We start from the raw sequence: 21647 nt of genomic DNA, 5'->3' as shown, positions 1-21647 counted from the left end.
TAGAGGCAAAAAACTCAGTTCAGGAAAGCAATTTTCTCTTTTATATTAATTCGTGCATTTATTAATTTCAAAAACATTGGCAATGGAGTAAAATGGAGATCAAAAACAGATATGGCCCCAGACTTTATGACGTTATAACCTAGAGAAGGAGTCAGAAACTGATGGGTGAACATTCACTAACATGAAACAAAGGGAGCTCATGGTTCTCTGAGAGCAAGTATCAGACGACCCTAATGTACACTGAAATGCCAGGAAATACTTCCTGGGAGGTAGTGCTTGGGTGGAGATCAGAAAAATGAGTCCAAGTGTAGGGGATGGCAGCAAGAGGAATGTTCCAGACAGAGAGAACAGCATGTCCTTTTGAAGAAGAAAGCATGGTCCATTTGAAGAACAAAGAGAAGGCCAGTATGACACAAAGCCAGAGAGTAAGGTGAAGAGTAAGAGGGAGAGTGGTCATTAATATAGGGACCCTGGAAGAAGAGTAGGTTTGAACAGGATGGAAAATCAAGAATTTGATCTTGGGTCCTGGCTGGTATGGCCTAGTAGGTTGGAGCATCCGCCCATACATTGAAATGTCATAGATTCAATTTCTGGTCAGGGCACATATCAAGGTTGTGGGTTTGATTCCCTGTCATGGCACATGTGGGAGGCAACTGGTTGATGTGTCTCTCTCACAATGATGTTTCTCTTTCTCTCCCTCCCTCCACCTTCCTCTCCCTGTAAAATCACCAAAAGCATGTCCTCAGGTGAGAATTAAAAAAGAAAAAGAAAAAATAATTTAAAAAAAATTTGATCTTGGGCATGATAAATTTGAGATATCCTTGAGTGGAGATTTCAAGTAAGTAATTGGATATAAGGATCCAATGTATAAAGAATAGGACTGGTCAAAACACATAAATTTTAGAGTCATTGGTATATACATATGACCATAGCCGAATAAAGCCGTCAATGGTCATGGATGAGAATATGAAGGGAAAGAGGACAGCATGAGAAGACAATAGTGCCTAGGACTGCACCTTGAGGAATGCCAGTATTTAATGGGGAAGTAGAGGAAGAGACTACAAAGGGGGCTGAGAAGATTGAGCCAGTAGGAGGCCTGTGAGAGTGTGATGTCATGGAAGCCAGAAAAGTGAGAGTTTCAAAACGAGAAAGAAAAACAGTGCCAAATGGTGTTTAAAGATTAAATAAGAGCCCTCAAGGCCAAAGAGAAGGAAACAGGAGCAATAAGTAAAAACCAGTTACCAATAGGGAGAGGGTTTCTTTGCTCTAACCATGCTCAGGACAACTTGTCCATCAGAACTGCTAAGTTGCCAGGGCATGAGCAGAGAAATAAGGGCCCACACATAAAAAAAAGTGTGTGGCTGGCGAGCCTTTTCAAGTCATCGCTGTTGTCCCACTTCTCTAAGAGAAAGGATTTTACAAAATTGGCAGAAGGAGTTCTTGGAATCTTATCTCATTCCTTCCCTGCTTCCAGCTTGCTTAGTACGAGGCAAGCTCTCTAACCTTGGATTGAAGTAAAACACAACCTAAACAGTGGTCTCCAATGGTGGTGAAGGTGAGGAGTCTTCGCCCCACCCCCTTGTCATGGAACATTTTGCAATTTCTGGAGACTTCTTTGATTATCATGATTCTGTGGGGAGTGTTGCTCCTGGCATTCAGAATGCTGTTAAACATCCTACAATCCACAGGACAGCCCCCCACCACAGGAATTATCCAGTCCAAATGGCAATAGTGGCAAGGTTGATGGCACTATTAATGGGCAGTTTATATCCATTCCCTCTTCCACAGTTTTTGTGAGGCTTTGTTCCAAAATAAAAAAATATGTTAATTTAAAGTAAAAGCAGTTTTTCCTATCCTTTACATTATTTCAACTTATGTGCTTTTTACATTTATTTATTTATTTATTTATTTAATTGAATTTATTGAGGCAACATCCTATTATAATAAAAGCATAATATGCTAAGTGTCTGACCGATCAGTCGACCATTTGACCAGTCACTATGACACTCACTGACCACCAGGGGATAGACGTTCCAACCGATAGGTAAGCTTGCTGCTGGGGTACGGCCCATCGGGACTGGGTGAGAGGTCTGGACTGCCCTGGAGCCCTCCCGTGGTCCCTTTCTGATCCGCCCTGATCACCAGCCAAGGGTCCCCACCCATGCACAAATTCACACACTGGGCCTCAGTTGGTTAATAAAATTATACAGGTTTCAGGTATACAATTCTACAATACATCATCTGTATATTATATTGTGTGTTTACCACCCCAAGTCAGGTCCCCTTCCATCACCATTTATCCCCACTTTACCTTCTTCTACCTCCTCCCATCACCACTCCCCTTTCCTCTGGCAATCATCATACTGTTGTCTGTGTCTATGAGTCTTTCTGTTTTTTTCCTTTGCTTAATCCTTTCACCCTTCTCACCCAGCTCCCAATCCTCTCCCCTATGACTGATGTCAGTCTGTTCTCTGTATCCATGAATCTGTCTCTACTTAGTTTACTAGTTTATTTTATTCATTAGATGCCACATATAAGTGAAATCAAATGGTACTCATCTTTCACAGACTGGTTTATTTGACTTAGCATAATACTCTCACCCATGCTGTTGCAAAGGGTAAGAGTTTCTTATTTTTTATGACTTAGCAGTGTTCCCTTGTGTAACTATACCACAGTCCTTTTAACCACTCATCTACTAATGGGCCCCTGAGCTGCTTCCAGATCCTGACTATTATAAACTAGAGGCCTGGTACACGAAATTTGTGCACGGAAGTAGCGGTTCCCTTAGCCCAGCCTGCACCCACTCCAATCAGGGACCCCTCGGGGTATATTCAACCACTGGTTTAGGCCTGATCCCACTCGTCTCACAATCTAGGACCACTGGCTCCTAACCACTCACCTGCCTGCCTGCCTGATTGTCCCTAACTGCCCTCCCATGTTGGTCTGATCTTGCCCCCAACTGCCCTCCCCTGTGGGCTGATCTTGCCCCCAGCTGCCCTTCCCTGCCAGCCTGATCACCCCTAACTGCCTCTGCCTGCCTGATCACCCCTAACTGCTCTCCCCTGCCAACCTAATCTCACTCCCAACTGCCCTCTCCTGCAGGCCTGATATTGCCCTGAACTACCCTACTCTGCAGGCCAATTTGGTTCTGATTGGTCAGTTTCTATGCCAGTCAGAGTCAAAAGCTTCTCCTCCTAGGCAGCCATTGGTTCCTTACATTCACCCAGATTTGGTTCTGATTGGTCAGTTTCTATGCCTGTCAGTGTCTCTGGGCCTATCAATGGGATCTGATCAGACAGGTGGGACTGATCAGCAGCCCTGGTGGAGGCCTAGAGAGAAATGGAGGCAGGGCTGTTGGCCAGGCTGGGAGTGAAAGAGAGGCAAGGTCTGTTCAATGGCTGCCACAGAGGCTATGGATCAGACCCTGCCTCTCTCTCTACAGGCCTCTCTCCGGAACTGATCCACAGCCCCCTAAGCAGTCAGTGCTGGGTAGGGGCACTGGCAGCAGCCCCAGTCAGTGCTGAGTCACCATGGCAACCCAGCACTGACTTCCGGTCTGGTCTAGCCTTCAGTCCTAATGACCCTGGTTCTTTATTATATAGATAACACTGCAATGAATATAGGGGTGCATATATTCTTTCAAATTAGTGTCTTGAATATAGACAAATGTTAGACTCAAAACTGTAAAAGTCCTAGAAGAAAACATTGACAGTAAAAGCTTGGCTATTTCTTTTAGCAATATTTTTTCTAATATATGTCCTTGGGCAAGGGGGGAAAAAAGAAAAAAGAAACAAATGGGACTGCATCAACTAAAAAGTTTTCACCAAACCCCTGGCCAGTGTGGCTCAATTAGTTGAAAAGTTGTACTGTACACCAAAAGGTGGTGGGTTCAATTCCTGGTCAGGGCACATACCCATGTTGAAGATTTGATCACCAGTCAGGGCACATGTGGAAGGTAATTGATCAATGTCTCCTTCTCACGTTGACATTTCTCTGTCTGTCTGTCTGTCTCTCTCTCTCTCTCCCTGCCTCTCTCTGAAATAAATTTTTTAAACATTATAAAAACAAAGTTTTGCTCAGAACCAACACACACAGTGGCCAGCTTCAGACAACATCAGAGTAGGTTCTAATAAGCTTCACAAGCAGTATATTCAAAGAGATTTCTCAGCAAGTACCAAACACTGCTGAGGCAAATTTCACTTCATCTGGTTAGATCCTGCACAGCAGCTTGCATGCCATGGTCAGGGTTGAGCCTCATAGTCAGCCAACCTGACGGTCAATCCTACATGTTAATGGGCCAATAGCAATCAAGACTCAATTACAACAGGAGTGCCCACATATCCCATGCAAGGGATATTCCTAGAGCACAGATCAAGTGATCAAGGAGACTGAGCGACTGAGTCCCACAGTACACCTACTACATAAGGCCACCCCAAAAAGACTGGGAATCATAGCAGAGCTATCTTATACATAGAAACAAGAGACAGCCAAAATGGAGAAACATGCCCCCACCTGGGGGCCGGCCGCCCTCCACACTTCCCTGCTCTGGGATCGCCATGGGGTCCCAGCTGGCAGTGAGGCTTAGGTGGCACACGGGGGTCCCTGCTGGGGGCGGGGCTTAAGCGATGTGGGGCTTAGGTGGCACACAGGGATCCCGGATGGGGGCGGGGCTTAGGTGATGAGATCATGCTGCCTAAGCCTGGCCGCCCAGGGCTGCACACAGGGCCCGGATGGCAGTTAATTTGCATATGGCACTGATTAGCCGATGGGAAGCGTAGCAAAGGTACAGTCAATTACCCTTTTTGTCTTTTATTAGCTAGGATATGCATTATCTATAGACATAGACAATAAGGTGGTGAAGACCTGCAGCAGGGTGGGAACCAGGTGGAGGGAGGCAATTGGGGGGATATAAGGCAGTGACGGCGAACCTTTTGAGCTCAGTGTGTCAGCATTTTGAAAAAACCTAACTTAACTCTGGTGCCATGTCACATATAGAAATTTTTTGATATTTGCAACCATAGTAAAACAAAGGACTTATATTTTTGATATTTGTTTTATATATTTAAATGCCATTTAACAAAAAAAAAAATCAACCAAAAAAATGAGTTCGCGTGTCACCTCTGACACATGTGTCATAGGTTTGCCATCACTGATATAGGGGGACATATGTAATACTCTCAACAATAAATGTTTTTTTAAGAAAGACATAGGGTAGCTGAATGGATGAGAAAGCAAGACCCTTATATATACTGTCTACAAAAGAGCCACCTCAGAACAAAAGATACACACAGACTAAAAGTAAAAGGGATAGAAAAAGATATTTTGTGCAAATGGAAACTTAAGAAAAGCTTGGGGGTAGCAATACTTATATCTGACAATATAGACTTTAAAACAAAGGCTATAGTAAGTGACAAAGAAGGACACTACATGATAATAAAGGGAGCCATCCAACAAGAGAATATAATCCTTGTAAACATTTATGCACCCAACATAGGAGCACCTAAATATGTAAAGCAAATATTGATAGACATAATGGGAGAGACTGACAGTCATAGTAGGAGATTTTAACACCACATTGACATAAATGGATAGATCTTCCAGACAGAAAATCAACAAGTAAATGGCAACCTTAAATGAAACACTAGATCAACAAGGAAATGCCAGCCCAGGCCTCACCTAGGTACTTCCAAGCCCAGAGCAGATGGCAGCCATATATAGATCTCTCTGTGGCAATGAAATCTGATGGATTTCATTGATATCTTCAGAGCATTTCACCCAAAAGCAAGAGAATATACATTCTCTTTCCAGCTATGAGGGCTTAATACTCTAAAAGATTCAGCCAGTCACAGGCCCTTCAGCAGTCTGAGAGACCAGAAGTAGTTTGTTCCCTCATTGCTAACATTCAGTGCCTGAGTTGATTTACTTTATATGCTTGTGTATCTGCCTTGGTTTCCTGATCCAGCTCCTCTTAAGTCTAGCCTTGAATTTCAGTAAGTTGTCCTGGAGCCTTGATGCTGCTGACCAAGATTAGATCCCATTCATGAGGGACATTCTCATTCCTTCCCCACCCTAGGCTTTCTAGCTGAGGTTTAGCCCCAATGTTCTCTCTCATTGGAGGCTTGTGAATTTCTATTGTCTGAACCATCCATCCCACCAAATTCTCTTCTCTATGACTGTGACGTGGATGATTGTTCACCAACTTTAGGGGTCAATTATACAGAGAAGTTAGACATTTAACATCAGTCAAACCATTTTGTGTGGCAGAATTAAATAAAAAAACAGCAAATCAAAATGTGTAAGATGCCAGTAGAGTAGAATTTAGGGTGGAATTTGTAGTACTGAACAACTGTATTATAAAAGAAGAAAGTTCTAAAGTCAGTGATCTCTGCTTGAAACTTAAGAAATTAGCCCTAACCAGTTTGGCTCAGTGGATAGAGCATCGGCCTGTGGACTGAAGGGAACCAGGTTCGATTCTGGTCAAGGGCATGTACCTTGGTTGCGGGCACATCCCCAGTAGTGGGTGTTCAGGAGGCAGCTGATTGATGTTTCTCTCTCATCATGTTTCTAACTCTCTATCCCTCTCCCTTCCTCTCTGTAAAAAATCAATAAAATGTATTTTTTTAAAAAAGAAAGAAAGTAAAAAGAAAAACTAAATAAACCCCAAAGTAGACACAAGAAAGGTAGGAATAAAAATCAGAGCAGAAAACAATAATATAGAAAACAGGTAGACATTATATAAAATCATTAAAATTAAAAGTTGATTACTTGAGAAAAATTATAAAATTCACTAGAGGCCCGGTGTATGAAATTTGTGCATGGGGGTGGGGGGGTTCCCCTCAGCCCGGCCTGCACCCTCTCCAATCCAGGACCCCTTGGGGGATGTCTGACTGCCTCTCAAAATCTGGGACTGCTGGCTCCTAATCGCTCACCGGCCTGTCTGCCTGATCACCCCTAACCACCTCTGCCTGCCTGCCTGTAGCTCATAACTGCTCCCCTCCTGGCCTGATCGCCCCTAACCACCTCTGTCTCACCCCACACCCGGGACCCAGGATTCCCTCCTCCGGCCGGTCGTAGGCACTCAGGACCTGGACTTTTTTCCCTCTGGTTGGCCCCAGGCACCCAGGACCCGGGCTGGCTTTGCCTGGGCCAGCCAGAGGGGACTGTGGGCGGGTGGCTTCGCCCAGGCCGCAGCCACAGGAGCAGCTGTTGGCACCTGGAACTGCAGGGCAGGTGGCTTTTCCCTCTCCAGGGCCGCAGGCGCAGCCACTGGCAACTGGGACCACAGGGACCGTGGAGCGTGTGGATTGTCCCTCTCCTGTGCCACAGGTGTGGGCGCAGCTGCTGATGCCCAGGACCACAGGGCAGGCAGCTTGTTCTTCTCCCTGGCTGCAGCCTGCTGGTCTCCATTCCTCTCTGACAAGCTCATTTGTGCCTGGCGGGTCCCCATGCCTCTCTCCCCAGTGTTGAGTGTCTGAGCCATTATGGCGGGACAGTGTGAGGGCGTGATGAGCATTTGCATATTAGCTCTTTATTATATAGGATAATCCTTTAGAGAGACAAGAAAAAACATACAAATTACCAATATAGAAATAAGGGAGGTGATATCACTAGAGAGTCTATAGATATTAAAAGATAATAAACGAATAATACAGAAATATTAGCATTCTATGTCAATACCTTCATCAATTTAGATCAATTGGAAGAATTCCTTAAAAGGCATAACCACCAAAGCTTATTAAAGAAGAAATAGAAGTAAACGTTTGGAATTGTACCACGAGAAGCTCCATGGGCTTCCCTGGATGGTGTTGCTCAATGGCTAGAGGTGGACCCCAGCACGGAAGGGTCACAGGTTCAATTTCTGGTCAAAAGCATGTACCTGGGTTTCAGGTACAACCCCCGTGCAGGAGGCAACCAATCGATCAATTGATGTCTCTCTCTCTCTCTCTCTCTCTCTCTCTCTCTCTCTCTCCCCCCCCCCACCCTCTCCCTCTCCCTCTTTCACTCTCTAAAACAACAATGGAAAAAAATATCCTCAGGTGAGGATTAACAAAAATGTAAAAGAAGCTTCATGGACCCACTCCTTAGCAAAACAAGAGTAGCTGGAGAAAAAGTGTTTAAAATATCCAACAATTTAAATCTCTGGAAATTATCCTAAGGCTCCATAGCAAGTGAAACAACATCTATTCAAGAAAACCGACTAACTCTCATTAGGAATCTGTGGCACTTGAGCCAGGTCCACTTCCTCCTCCCATACCCTGCACCTCGATATGATGGAAGTTTCACTGTGCAGCTGTGATCCAGAAGATAGGGCTCCCTTTCCCCCAAGTCCAGGGCTATGGCATCTCCCTGCAAGAATTGGGTTGCCAGCATTTCTCACTCTTCCTTTCTACATTAGAGAGGTCAGATTCCAGACTTGTGCAGAGGTTGGGGGATCCCTTTCTTCACCCAATTCATTCAGTTGGTGGAATGATTTCTTCTCATAAGGCCCATTTGCTCCTCCGTTTCTTGTTTTTTCATGTCAGTAGCTCTAAGAGGGCTTCTACTGAGACTTGCTTTCGTTTTCTGTTGCCTTTAGCCACTTTCTCCGTATGAGGCTCTGTGGATCAGTTATCGGCTCTTTCATCTGGTTCCATAGAAATCTCAGACCAGTTTCTCAAAACTCTTGGTGAGTGGGTGGCCCCCTTCTCTAGGCTCCAGCGCTCAAACAGATTTTCCAAACTCTTCCGTGCCGCTGGTCCAGAGCGCTGGCAGGGAGGACTTGGGGGTAGGATTATACTGGCTTCACAGTCTTCCCAGAACCACAATAAATAGTTGTTTTATGAGGAACAGTTATTTGCCTACCAGGCTACTAGGCACTTTGAATGTCAACCATTTAATCTCTAAAGCAACTCTGATACTATTCAAGAGCGTACTGTTGAAAATAGGACACAAGTAAATTCCAGCTCTAGTTTGTTAATTCCATATGCATTATTCCCTCCTCCCAAGTTGTAGTCATTTCAGTAAAACAAAGGTGTGTGTGTGGGGGGGGGGGGGGGGGGTGGTGTCCAGGCCTGACAACTGGTTGATCCTTTCTATAAAGCATGTCCAAATAATCAACATTACTCATTTATGTGTGTGTAGGTATTTATTTTTTTCTTAAATTAGCTATGCTTTGGCTGAAACCATCACTTAGCTCTTTTCTGGCCTCTGTAGAGATGAACTGTCTGATATTCATAATGAAAAAAAAAAAACACCAAAAGATAAAATCTTTTGTATTTTGTGGTATGCTTAGAGTTTCTTTAGTTGGGAGAATATCGAATGTAGTGGAAGAAACTTTTCCAGGTCTTTTGAGGGAACTGGACAAGGAACTTCATTCACTTTCCTGTAACTGAGATTCACCTATTAAATGACAATATTAGGTTATATGACTTCTAAATTTCTTCTTGCCTCTAATATTCAATAATCCAAATCACCAATAGATCTCCCAGAATGTGCACAGTCATCACCCCAAGACAGATGACACCTGCCCCGCCCCCCAATTCCTCGCTCAGCTTTATGAGTGACCAATATTATTAGATTGTGGCTTGAATTATACTTAATGGAATATTTGGAATGAAAACCAATCTAAACTTTTAGAGATTGGATTGTTTAAGATGCTGTAGGGGCTTTCTTGAGATTCTTTAAATGTTAGTAAGTAATGACAATGCTAATTAACTCACTGGCATGATTTGCTTCCTAAAGAGATGACAGAGCTCTGGCGCACTGAACCTGGGACACTTGCTAACCTCAGGATTCTTTACCTCCTGCTGAGTCATATTTTGCTAATGGCATGAATCAGCTCTCATTTTAACTCCTCTGCTTTTTTTCTCTGCTGAAACACTTCTTGCCTGCATCTTAAAGGCAAAAAATTGGGAATTTAACTAGAGAAATGGAGAATTGCTGAATGAGTAGGCAATTAGTTGCTGAAGGATGTCCCAAGTGCCATCAGAAATAGAATTTTCTCAGATTTGCAGGAAGAGATTTGGTTACACAGAGTGCTTCTCCACGATGGCAATTTGAGCTTTAATACTTGCCAGGTCTGTAAATAGGCACCTGAGCACCATATTTGGGGGTCAATACCTATGAGTCTGCATTTTATAGTATTAAGCATGTCTTCAAATTTAAGTTTATGTGATTGACTGCTTGATTAGAAATACTGAAAAGTGGCCACTTCCCCTTCACTATTTTGTGAAAATCATGTTAGTGATCTCTGTAGATAGATAAATGTGCCCTAAATATTATTGCACTTTTCTATTTTGGAATCATTGACCATCTATCCTCTTTGGGGAAAAGAAATTGTCAAAAAGAAGGCTAATGTTCCCTATCAAAGTAAATAATTTTTAGAGATAAAAAAGAGTCTTAGAGATAGTAGCCATCTCATTTTATAAATAAAGAAATCATGATGCTGGAATGTCATGGTCAAGGTCACAGAGTTGGTTATTGAAAAGAACCACATCTAGTGTCTCTTCAGTCTAGTGCTCTTCTCAACCACATGGTCTGTCCAATGAGGGCCTGAAAAGCAGGGGTGCCACCAGTATGGGCTTGGAAAACAGAGCACCAAACCAAATAGTATTATTAGTGACTCTTAAAATCTAATGAAATTTTCCCTGCTATCTTTCAGACTTGCTTGAACTCATAAATTCTTTTTTCTTTCTTCTATCTCCCTTGTGAAATGGAAATGACTATCCTATGCCTGTCCCACCACTATATTTGAGAAGCAGATAACATGTTTTCTGGGTTTACAGGTTCACAGCTGCAGAGGAATTTTGACTCAGGATGAGTCACACCTTAAATATCACTCATATCAGATTTGGATGACATTTAGATAAGATTTTGGACTTTGAGCTCTAGTTGATTTGGCTCAGTGGACAGAGCATCAGCCTGTGGACTGAGGAGTCCTGGGTTCGATTCTGGTCAAGGGCACATGCCTGGGTTGCAGGCTCAATCCCCTACAGGGGGCTCTCTCATCATTGATATTTCTGTCTCTCTCTTCCTCTCCCTTCTTCTCTGAAATCAATGGAAATATATTTTTTAAAAAATATTTCAGACTTTGAGTTTATAACAGAATAGGTTGAATTTTGAGTCTGTTGTATTCTGCATATGAAAAGGACATAAATTTGCAGGGCCAGAAAGTTGAATATTACAGGTAAAATTGTGTCCTCCCAAAATTCCTGTTAAAGTCCTAACCCCTAGTACCTCTAATGTGACTATTTGAAGATAAGGACTTTAAAGAGGCAATTAAGGTACAATGAGGCCCTACAAGTGAACCCTAATCCAATAAGAAAAGAAAATTAGAACACAGACATACACAGAAGGAAGACCAAGCAAGCATGGGCCTTGCAGAGAAGGCAGGTGTCTACCAACCAGGAGAGAGCCTCAGAGAGATCACTCTTGCCGACATTTTGCTCTTGGACTTCTACCCTCCAGAGCTGTGAGAAAATAAATTTCTGTTTGTTGAGGCCAATATGGAAGCCCCAGAAAACTAACACATCACCTTTGATTATACCATCATGTGCCCCACAATAGTGTTTCAGTCAATGACAGGCTGCATATATGATTACTAGAGGTCTGGTGCATGAATTCATGCATGGGTGGGGGCCAATCAGCCAGGCTGGTCAACAGGAGGGGCTGTGGGCGGTTGGCCAGCCGGCCCCGGCCCCTGGTCAAACTCCTGGTTGAACTCCTGATCAAGGAGACAATTTGCATATTAACCTTTTATTATATAGGACTAGTGGCTCAGTGCATGGATTTGTGCACATTGAAAGGAAATTAATCAGAAGGTGGCTGGCAGGATGGGACTTGGCAAGATGGGCCAAACATGCCCTGGAGCCAACTTCCCACTGGAGCCAACCTCCCCGGCTCGTCACACCTGGGGCTGGGCCTCAGCTTGAAGGGCGTCTGCAGAATGAGCAGGGTCCCTCTGGCAGGTGGGGTCCCTCGGCCTGGCCTTCAGGGATCTGGCCAAAATCCACTCTCCAACGTCACCCAAGGGGTCCCGGAGTGTGAGAGGCCACTCTGCAAAGTTGCTGTGGTTTGGCAGCTCCTGCATTGAGCGTCTTCCCCCTGGTGGTCAGTGTGTGTCATACCTACTGGCCCAGTCAGTCGGTCAAATGGTCACTTAGCCTTTTATATATATAGACTAGAGGCCTGGTGCACAAAAATTTGTGCACTCGGGGTGGGGGAGGGGCCTCAGCCCGGCCTGTGCCCTCTTGCAGTCTGGGAACCCTCGGGGGATGTCCACCTGCTGGCTTAGGCCCACTTCCCGGAAGATCGGGCCTAAGCTGGTAGTCAGACATCTCTCTGGCAGCCTGGGGACCCTCGAGGGATGTCCACTTGCGAGCAGGGAGCAGGCCTAAGCTGCAGTCGGACATCCTTAGTGCTGCTGAGGCGGGAGAGGCTCTGCCACCACTGCTGTGCTGGCAGCCATCAGCCTGGCTTGTGACTGAGCAGAGCTCCCTCTGTGGAAGTGCACTGACCACCAGGCGGCAGCTCTTGCATTGAGCATCTGCCCCCTGGTGGTCAGTGTGTGTCATAGTGATCAGTCATTCCCAGTCATTATGCTGTTAGGGTCAATTTGCATTACCGTTTTACTATATAGGATAGAGGCCTGGTGCATGGGTGGGGGCCGGCTGGTTTACCCTGAAGGGTGTCCTGGATCAGGGTGGGGATCCCCACTGGGGTGCCTGGCCAGCCTGGGTGAGGGGCTGAGGGCTGTTTGCAGGCTGGCCACAGCCCCTTCAGGGTGGGGGTGGGGTCCCGCTGGGGTGCCTGGCCATCCTGGGTGAGGGGCTGGTGGCTGTTTGCAGGCTGGCCAAGCCCCCCAGGGGGACCCTCACCCCATGGAGGTGTGGCCAGACTGGGTGAGGTGCTGATGGCTGTTTTCAGGCTGGCCACGGCCACGGGCTGGAAGCAGGTATCTGGGATTCATGTATCTTCTATAATTGAAACTTTGTAGCCTTGAGCGGAGCTCAGGGCCAGCAGGGCAGGAGGGAAGCTTGGCTTCCTCCATCTCCAATTGCAACCCAAGCCTCCTGCTCTCTCCAGCTCCGTGACCGCCGCCATCTTAGTTGGGTTAATTTGCATATTCACTCCTAAGTGGTTGGTGGGCGTGGCTGGTGGGTGTAGTGGAGGTATGGTCAATTTGCATGTTTCTCTTTTATTAGATTAGATCAGCCATGGGCAAACTACGGCCCACGGGCCGGATCCGGCCCATTTGAAATGAATAAAACTAAAAAAAAAAAAGACCCTACCCTTTTATGTAATGATGTTTACTTTGAATTTATATTAGTTCACACAAACACTCCATCCATGCCTTTGTTCCGGCCCTCTGGTCCAGTTTAAGAACCCATTGTGGCCCTCGAGTCAAAAAGTTTGCCCACCCCTGGATTAGATAATCCCATAGATGGTAATGGAGCTGAAAAATTCCTATCACCTGGTAATGTTATAATCATCATATCCACATAGCACAATGCATTCCTTACATGTTTGTGGTGATGCTGATATAAACAAACCTGCTGTGTGGCCAATTGTATAAAAAGTACAGCACATACAATTACAGTCGTAGGCTATAGCATCTAGGTGTGTGTAAGTGTACTCAATGACAGTCACACAATGATGAAATTGCCTAACAATGCATTTCTCAGAGAGTATCCCCTTGTTAAGTGGTGCAGACTGTACTGTCCAAAGTACAATCAGTATGTCTGGGTGATCATGTGTTCCTGCATCAATTTCCTTACACTAGCTATTAGAGGGTTCTTGTTACTCATTCCTTACATATTAAGGATATGGCTGCAATAACCAAGGATATGGATGGAGGGTTAAAAATAGGATAACAGCCTTAAACTCTACATTCCAAGATTATTTCTAAAAATGAAATCTTTCTTCTTTTTTAAAAAAGATGTGCCTACTGAGGAAACAACGAAAATGAAGAAGCCATGCATTTTTGTTTCTCTGCAGGGTATTGGTGTAACCAAACACAAAGAGAGTTCAGGTTTTCAGGCGAACACTGAACCCCTAGATGCAGTGGAGAAATTAGAATCTATTGCTAGGGGCCACACAAGGAAATTTGGGAAGCTATTGCTCAAAATTCAGGGTTTTTAGGAGTTAGGGGAAACACGTATGCGGAAGTGCGGGCAGGGCAAGTTTGAACTGGAGAAACTTGGAACCTGACCATTTATAGTAAGGGGTTTCAGCACCAGACCTTCCTGAAGGGTTCTGGTGTTCAAGTTCTGGTCAAGTCCTGATTCTTTAGTTCCATGGGGATGGGTGAGACTTGGGTTCCTGGTGTAGCTGGAGGACGGGGTAGCACATGCACAGTGCTGTCTCTGCAAAAGAATTCAAAAATTGTATTAATCACCTTTGCTTTAAGGGAGCAGAACCAGTTTCACTGGGTCAGTTGACAATGTTAATTCATGAAAGAAATAGTGATTTTACGCTGAGGATTTAGCATAACCACATAGACTTAAATGAACAAAGTCTTTCCCTTTATCATGTCTTATTTTAAGCCATGTTAGAAGCCACAAGTGTCTATCTGGTTACCCAGTGCTTTGGAGATTAGTTTGAATATTTTAGATTAAAAAAAATAATTTGGGGACCATTCTCCCACTTCAGACACAGCTGATTCCCACAGCCAATTGGCCTGGAGGTCAATTCCTCCCAGTGATCCTACAACAACCAAGGCACCAAGAGTGCACCAAGAGTGTCTACCCCAGGTAACTGGGGAGGCTGAGCCACTGGGCCCTACAGGACACATGGCTCGCAGGGCCACTCTATCAACACAGGGAAGCAGCCAAAATGCGGAGACAAAGAAAAAGGTCACAAATGGCAGAAACGGAGGAAAGCAAACGACTGGATATAGAGTTCAAGGCCACGTTTATAAGGTTTTTCAAGAATTTTATGGAAACCGCCAATAAATTTAATGAATCCCTCAAGGAGTATAGTGAGACCATGGAGGACATGAAAAAGGACCAACTAGAAATTAAGCATACACTGACTGAAATAAAGAATAATTTACAGAGATCCAACAGCAGACAAGAGGATCCCAAGAATCAAGTCAAAGATTTGAAATACAAAGAAACAAAAAATACCCAACCAAAAAAGAAAAAAGAAAAGAGATTCAAAAAATATGAAGATAGTGTAAGGAGCCTCTGGGACAACTTCAAGCGTACCAACATCAGAATTATAGGGGTACCAGAAGGAGAGAGAGGGCAAGATATTGAAAACCTTTTTGAAGAAATAATGACAGAAAACTTCCCCTACCTGGTGAAAGAAGTGGACTTACAAGTCCAGGAAGCGCAGAGAACCCCAAACAAAAGGAATCCAAAGAGGACCACACCAAGACACATCATAATTAAAATGCCAAGAGCAAAAGATAAAGAGAGAATCTTAAAAGCAGCAAGAGAAAGACAGTCAGTTACCTACAAGGGAATACCCATACGACTGTCAGCTGATTTCTCAACAGAAACCATGCAGGCCAGAAGAGAGTGGCAAGAAATATTCAAAGAGATGAATAGCAAGAACCTGCAACCAAGATTACTTTATCCAGCAAAGCTATCATTCAGAATTGAAGGTCAGATAAAGAGCTTCACGGATAAGAAAAAGCTAAAGGAGTTCATCACCACCAAATTAGCATTATATGAAATGCTGAAAGGTATTCTTTAAGAAGAGGAAGAAGAAAAAGGAACTCTTACCATTTGCCACAGCATGGATGGAACTGGAGAGTGGATAAATACCACAGGATCGCACTCATTTGTGGAATATAATGAACAACATAAACTGATGAACAAGGACTGATCCAGAGATGGAGAGGCATTGATTGGACTGTCGGGCCTTGGAGGGAAGGTAGGGGAGGGTGGGGGCAAGGGGGAAAGATCAACCAAAGGACTTATATGCAAGCATATAGGCCTAACCAATGGACACGGACAACAGGGGGATGAGGGGATGAGCGGGGGGGGGGGGGGGGGGGGGGTAGAGGGTACACATATGTAATATCTTAATCAATAAAAAATTAAAAAATAAATAAATAAAAAATAATAATTTGGAATCCTTTCATTCTCAGTTCATCTATTGCACTTTGTGCTTTTTTAAGTCTAATCTAAAGCATTCCAAGAATGTTATTTTTTATCCTTCATCAACCCTCCCATCCCACTCTATAGTCCTTTTCATTGATTAAGCCATGGCTCCCCTGAGGGTCTGATTGGAAAAGAAAGGGATCAGTGACTCAGAATGTTTGCTCCAGCTGGACAACAGCTGCTGGAGGGCCCAGGCGCATACTATGCATTAAGGCTGTCCTCGGGGTCGTTGTTACCTCTCTGCCGACAGCCTACATTAGTTAATGCCCAGACTAGTGAGGGGCACAGAGTTTGCAACTCCAAGATATGCATTTTTTTGGAATAGTAATTATTTTAAGATGGTTATTTTTAAGAAATAAAAAACTCAGGAAGAACCTTTGACCTTCCTTCTAATTGCCTAAAAGAACTGAGATGGAGGACCTGCTCCAGGAGGGAAGCTATCCTCACAGATAGCGGCAGTTTGGCAGTTTCGTATGAACTAGGTGTGATGGTGTTATAGTGATGATTGTATTAGGATGTAGTGACCCCCACATTTCAATATTAAGTTGTAACCCTGTGTGAGGCCCACAAAACCCGAATGTACTTTCCCAAGTGAGTGAACGCCCAGAACTTGTACCCTAGACCATATCGCACCAGTACAGCACACCACAGCCGGCAGCCACTGATAAGGACCGTCGTGTTTACTCGACCCCATAAAAACCCCGGACGTTTGACACTCAGTGTCTCCTGCCCCGAGAGAGGAGGACTCCACATCGCTCTACAAGACAACCCCGGGATGCTCCACCGGGACCGACACCCAGCCACCCCGCTCCCGTTTTCGTCTTCGACCTTGTCGGTGTGCATCACCAGGTGGCCGCACTGGTGCTAGGATCCACTAGGAACTGGTAATAAAGCCCTGTGTGGTGGCAGACTGACGTCTGTCTCTGTGTGTTGATGTTTATGACTTGGCTCGGTTGCCTTAGGCCTTAAAGACCCGAGGGGGACGTTGTTATCGCTGACCCTCGGACACCTGCGCTTGTCCCGACCAGGCCAAGGCAGAATAAGTAACTAATAGAATTTGGGGACAGGGAGGAACCTAGCAAGACCCCTTCAGTCAAAGTCTGCTCTGTGTCCCATTGTTAAAGATAGGCCAGCAAACGTTTGTTGACCAAACATTTGTTTCTCCATCTCCAAGTGAATTGCCTTCCTACCTTTTGAAGCCTAACCCTCTAGCCCCCTTTCTCCTTAGCTCAACGTTGCATATAAACTTAAACCATCTGATTTGTCCTTGGATCCCATATTTTTACAGAACCCCCATATGTACATACATAATAAATTTGGTTATCTGCTCCTGTTACTCTATCTCGTGTCAATTTTATTATTAAACCAGAGAGAAGCATTAGGAGAGAAAATTCTCCCCACTCTCCAACACTAGTCAGTCTTTTGAATTCGGCAGTAAAAATCCCACCTAAATAAAAATGACGTTCAGGAAGGAAAACCAAGAATGGGTAGGACTTCCAGAGGAGTCAGTGGCTTAAAGAACAGGATCTCTGGACTGGCCTCCTTATCCAATACCTGGCCCATTGCTACTGCCTGTGGGTTATTGCAGGCAGCAGGGGGAGCTTCTGGCAAAGTTTTGAAAGAAACATTTATTTTTTTTCTCTGTTAAATACACTCTTACCCATTTGGTAGCTCTCGTCCCTGGTATCTGCCCCTGGTATTGTCTTACCCAGGCCTCCCTAGCCCTGCACCATTGAAATTCAGACATCAGTTGAAAGAAAGCTAACCTTTCAAAACCAGAGTGGTTGTGCCTCTGAGCACCTACCATGGTCTTACATATTGCATCCTGGGAAGGCTCCTGACTCTGTGCCCAACACTGTGGTAATACCTGCGTTGCCTTATTCAACCTCCACAACTGAAGACGTCGATTCTTTTTCAGCCCCGTGTCACATGGGGAGGCATTGCACAGAGTGGTTAAGTCACAGAGGAGTGACCCCCAGTGTTGAGATATTTTTCATCTATGTTACCCACATACTTTTTGGAATGGGAAAGGGTGGAGTATTTTAAAGTGACCCAAATGAATATTTGATATGAATATCTGATATTTCCCCTTTTTCTAAATGTATTTCTAACAGATGAGAAGTTTAAAAGAAAACATAACTACAAACCGCTACCACCCCTAATAATATTAAGATGAGTTCTTCAATATCATCTAATGTCTAGTCCACAATTGTTTTTAATGTCTGTATAAATCACATGTATAAGCCATGATTTATTTAATAAATTCAAAATTAAAGGACATTTACTTTCTAACTTAGGGCTATTATAAACAACATTGTTATTAAGGTCCTTGTAACTAAGTCTTGATAGAATTCTCTAGCATTTTTCTCATGATAAATTTCTAGAGGTAAAACTACTGCTGCAAAGGTTATGCTTAGTTTGAAGATGTGTATAATATATGTAATTGAGAGGCTCATTTCCAGTAAGATTCAATCAATTTGTCAAACCATCATCAGTATTTGAGTATCTCATCCTCTGCATCTTCACCAAGACTGAATACTAATCTTTACTAGTCATTTTTTGGACCATTATTATAGCTGAAAATGAAATTGCATTGAACTTGTATTTCAATACTAACTGGAGGCAAGTCATTCTAATATGTTCACCAGCCATCTGTATTTCCTATTTGGTAAATTGCCTGCCTATATATTTTGTCTATTTTGAAAGAAATCCCTAAATTTTTCTTAAATTTTAAAGGTTCTGTTATATTACGGTGTTCATCTTTTATTTATGTTGTGAATACTTTCCTAGTTTACTTGTTCCTAAAATGTTGATTTTATTTTTTGTTTTAGGACATTCACGATCATCAATCTTTCACTTTATGCTTGCTCAAGATCATTTTTATAAAGTTCTTTCTCAACACAAGACCCAAGATGATACAGTTATATATATATTATTCTAGTATTTTATTTACAAGTGTATCATCATTAATTTGGGAAGGCCTTACTGATATAAAATGCAACTGACATGTAACTTTATTATTTTATATGTTTTTGTCCAAATTTTTCAAGATTATATATATTCGTCGATTATATCTATTTCTAGATAGAATACATGTATATATAAAAATTACATATATAGTCCTTGCCAGGTTGGCTCAGTGAATAGAGCATCAGCCTGCAGACCAAAGGTCCCAGGTTCGATTCAGTCAAGGGCACATACCTTGGTTGTAGGCTCCTCCCCGGCCTTGGCCCTGGTCGGGTGCATGCAGGAGGCAACCAATCGATGTGCCTCTCTCACATCAATGTTTCTCTCTGTCTTTCCCTCTATTCCACTCTCCCTAAAAATCAATGGAAAACATATCCTGAGGTGAGGATTAAATTAATTAATTAATTAATTAATTAAATATTATATACTAGAGGCTGAGTCCTGGACCCCTCAAGGGATGTCAGACTGCCCCTTTCGGCCTGATCCCTGCCCGGGCTGGGTGCCGCATGGCTCCTGCTCATCCTGGCTCTGGTGTGCCTGCTGCCACTGCCCAGTAGTGCTACTGCAGAGGCGTGAAAGGCTAGTGCCACTGCAGCTGCACTCACCAGTCCTGAGCCCAGCATCTGGCCCCCATCGGTCAGCTGAGCGGTACTCCCGCTGTGGGACCACACTGATCACCAGGAAGCAGCTCTTGTGTTGTGGATCTGCCCCCTTGTGGTCAGTGTGCGTCATAGCCCCTGGTCGACTAGTTGTTCGGTCGTTCGGTCACTTAGGCTTTCATATATATAGCTATATATATCTTTTCTCATGTTTACTATTGAGCATATGTTATTTTCTTTTTCCTTCTTTATTATCCACATATTTAACCATAATTATAGAGCTGCTACTATACTCCCTGTGCTGAGGGAATCTTTGGAACAAAACAGAAAAAAGCCCTTCCATTTTAGAGATCATACTACAAAAGCAGAGAGGGCAATAAAAAGGAAACATAGATATGCAATGGAATTTTAGTACTCCGAAGAAAATAAAGGAAAACAAAGGAATAAATGAATTATTGTTAGGTCTGATCAAATAATTGAATCAACACCCCTTCCCCTGGGAACTGACCTTTAGATCACTTCACAACTGACATTCCCTTTTGCTTAGCACTTGCTAAGACCACATTCCACTTGCTAAGACCATTATCTTTCCCCTCAGGACCCGCCCCGAGAATTCTCCACCCAGAAAAAGCCTGCAGAGTCTTTAAAAATCTCTGACTCCCCATCCCTGGGTGCTGGTGCCATTTTGAGGCTCAGGCATCTGGCTTTCCAGATGATCTAATAAATTCATAATTCTTTACCCCTTTTGGCCTCATGCATTCCTCCTTTGGAGGCCCTAAAAGTGATAAGGATAGTGGAATTACTTTAGGGAAATCAAAGAAGGAGGAAACATTTATCAGGACTGTGATTAGTTATGGTATTTATGTTTTACTAATCTTTTTTTTTTTAAAACATTTTTTAAAATATATTTTATTGATTTTCTACAGAGAGGAAGGGAGAGAGATAGAGAGTTAGAAACATCGATGAGAGAGAAACATCGATCAGCTGCCTCCTGCACATCTCCCACTGGGGATGTGCCCGCAACCAAGGTACATGCCCTTGACCGGAATCCAACCTGGGACCTTTCAGTCCGCAGACCGACGCTCTATCCACTGAGCCAAACCGGTTTCAGCTTTACTAATCTTTTAAAAGAATGAGCCCTTGGATTTGTTTATCAACTCTACTGGCTTTTTATTCTTTATTCATTCATTTCTATTTGTATATGTATTTAATTCTTATTTTACGATTTCTCTTATTGGTTCAAAGTCCATGTAGCCAGTGCTTTAAAAGGTCAAAACTCAAAATGTCAGTTTGGAGTAAGAAAAGGATTATTTATCAAGAAAGTGCTAATCTAGCCCTGTAAAAAATCAATAAAACATTTTTTTAAAAAAAGAAAGTGCTAATCTAGAAGATGGGCGCCCTCATCCTCAAATCTATCTTTAAAAAGTACAGGGTCCGGGCTTCTTTTAAGTCCATGGAAGGGGAAGTGGGAGAGGCTGTTTTTGTAAAAACTCAGCAAAATTCCTCTAATGATTAGCATGTCTAAAGCAGGAACTATTAGCCTGAAGGCCATTAGAACAATGCAGGCTCGAACAAGGTAGAGTCAGAGAGATGGAACATTTTTCCCTGTTACACTTCTAGAGAGGCTTTGAGGCATTCTGGTCAGGACATATGACCAAAAGAGCTCAATTCCATCCCGTGGCTGTGCTGGCAGGGAGTGTTTTTCCTTTGCCTTGGAGAGAACACATTTTCCCGCACTCCCTCCCTCAGAGGACTCTGCACTCCAACTTTAATGAGAAGATTTATAGGTCATTATTTAAATATGCTTGGTTTTTTTAAAATGTGGTGGTGTTTTTATTTATTTCAGAGAAGAAGGTTGGGGGGGAGGGGAGAGAAAGAAAGAAACATCAATGATGAAAGATAATCATTGATCACTGCCTCCTGCATTCCCCCTACAGGGGATTGAGCCCAAAACCAGGGCATGTGCCCTGTTGGGAAATTGAATCATGACTTC

General features: G+C 43.6%; 1 pseudogene; it reads left to right on the top strand.

Annotated features, from left to right (window-relative positions):
* The first annotated feature begins 314 nt into the window (after positions 1-314).
* The window catches only part of LOC132234474 (EP300-interacting inhibitor of differentiation 1-like), a 29305-nt pseudogene continuing 7972 nt past the window's right edge, over positions 315-21647 (top strand).

Source organism: Myotis daubentonii, chromosome 5, assembly GCF_963259705.1.
Source record: "Myotis daubentonii chromosome 5, mMyoDau2.1, whole genome shotgun sequence".
NCBI classification, from domain to species: domain Eukaryota; kingdom Metazoa; phylum Chordata; class Mammalia; order Chiroptera; family Vespertilionidae; genus Myotis; species Myotis daubentonii.
This window is presented reverse-complemented; position numbering and strand designations above follow the sequence as displayed.